This window comes from Sus scrofa, chromosome 6 (assembly GCF_054392235.1).
Source record: "Sus scrofa isolate SSC_HxYL_T2T_F1_AM1 chromosome 6, Sscrofa_HxYL_maternal_Yorkshire_Landrace_v2.0, whole genome shotgun sequence".
Lineage (NCBI taxonomy): Eukaryota > Metazoa > Chordata > Mammalia > Artiodactyla > Suidae > Sus > Sus scrofa.
Window position 1 is genome coordinate 5,152,929 of NC_139388.1, and position 2,072 is coordinate 5,155,000.

Sequence of the window (2,072 nt, forward strand, 5' to 3'; positions counted from 1 at the left end):
CTGTGGCTCGGTGGTAACGAACCCAACTAGGAACCATGAGGTGGCGAGCTCAATCCTTGACCTCGCTCAGTGGGTTAAGGATCTGGTGTTGCTGTGAGCTGTGGTGTAGGTTGCAGACACAGCTTGGATCCCCCGTTGCTGTGGCTGTAGTGTAGGCCAGCAGATGCAGCTCCAATTTGATTCCTAGGCTGAGAACTTCCGTATGCCATAGGTGTAGCCCCCCCCAAAAAAAAGAGAGAGAGAAATCAGGTGGTTAAAAACTATAAATCAGGCATGAGCAGGTAAATTCATTTCCATTTTATGATAAGCAATTTATCTTGAGAACTTTTGGGACCAAGCGTCCCAGAGCCAAACCTGGAAGGAATCTGGGGAGTGCAAACCAATGACATTCTAAGAACTCCGTCTGAGAAAGGGGCTCCCCACGGCTCACAAAGGCAGTGACTTCTTCCCACGGGAGATGTGGGGAACTCCAAGGTCAGGAGGACTGCGAGGTGTGCCTTGTTTCTATGACGATAAAACGGGAACCCAGCGCTGGTGAATGGCTCCCACAAAGTCACCCCGCCGGGTAGGGCCACACAGGGGTTGGGATGCAGTTGTCCTGTCTCCAAGCATCCCTGGGGTCAGGCTCTGCTGAGCTGGGCATGACCTTGGGGGTCAAATCATTTTTTTTAGTCAACTGTTTCCAAGGCTTAGCAGAAAGTGGAGGAGTGTTCTTGCAGACGGGCTGAAAGGGAAGCAAAGAAGGAATGAAAATGAACTACTCCTTGGGCAGAATCTGGGGTCACAGTCGTGTGTCGCCCACTTCCTCTTCACCCACCGGAAACCGGAAACACCAGAAAGACCCCAGTTTCCGCTAAGATGAAATTCCCGGCTCACCGTGCGGTCTCTCTGGGCACCACTTCCCTCTCCCTTCCTGCCTGAGTCCATGTGGATCTTACAACCTTGGCTGTACTCATCTTTGGGCCAGTTTCCAGTTTGTTTTCACTAACAGTTGCTCCACGTAGACGGCTTTTGGATCCGTTCGTGGGGGCAGGTGGGCTCCCACGCCCCACGCTGCCATCCTGATCCCTCCTCGCGTCCTATTTTGTTCCTGACACACCCCTCCTCCTCACTCCCATTTTATAGATGAGGAAACTGAGGCTTGGAGAGATGAAGTCATTTGCCTAAGGGCACCCAGGGGTGGAGCAGGAATTTAATCCCAGTTCCGGTCCGCCGCACCCAGGAGCCATCCTAAACTGTCTCTCACTGTCCCCTTCTTTCCTACTGGCCCCAGCTCTCCCCCCATTCCGGGTGCACAGACTCAGTCAGGTGGGTCAGACCCACTCCAAGGACTGCTCCTGTCGTCAGCAGGTAATAGACATGTTGGCATCCATCCCCAAGGCTCTAGGTTTTCCTGCAGGATCACGGCTGAACATTCTGGAATCTGAACCCTAATGGTTTCAGGACATTTGCAGGAAATCAAGGACATTCGGAGAGGTCACCTGCTTTCAAGTGCTTTTTTCTGTAGACTTGAGCTTTCACAGCACGGGGTCGACGTTCAGCTTTTACTGGCAGGGACCCCCGGTCCTTTGCATGTGCCTGCATCTCACGGTGGAGAGCATCGAGAGCAGAGCTGTGCCTTACCTGTCACCTCCGGTGCCACCCATCCCCGTCATTCTGTTCTCACCCTAGTGGGCTCCCTGTGGCTCCTCCAAGCCAAGATCTTTCCTGCACCTTCTGCCTGGGCACCCATGTCAGATCCTGGCTCAGATGTCACTTGCTCACGTGGCCTTCCTGACCCCGATCTGAAGCAGCTCCCTCACCGCCCGGCTGCTCTGAATCACATCGCTGGTCTGTTCGGCTTCACTGACACCGTCGCGGGCTGTGCCCTCCCCGCAGACTTCCTGGCTGACAAGGTTTAGTCTCCGACTAGGAGGTCAGCCGCACGAGAGCAGGAGCTTTGACTTATCCAGGTGTCCCCCTAGCAATGCGTCTGCCCCCCGGAGATTCCCTCAAATGACTGCTGAAGCGCAGAGTGCCTGGGCCATCAGACATGGACCTCAACAGCAGCGTGTGAGGGCGGCGGGGAGACA

At 54.7% G+C, this 2,072-nt stretch overlaps 1 protein-coding gene across 2 annotated transcripts in view; it reads right to left on the bottom strand.

Moving 5' to 3' along the window:
- Positions 1–282: 282 nt before the first annotated feature.
- WFDC1 (WAP four-disulfide core domain 1) overlaps positions 283–2,072 on the bottom strand; it is a 31,953-nt gene continuing 30,163 nt past the window's right edge. For both annotated transcript variants that reach the window (NM_001244987.1, XM_005655748.4), the window contains 1 exon segment: positions 283–724. The gene's annotated coding sequence lies outside the window, so the exon portion shown is untranslated.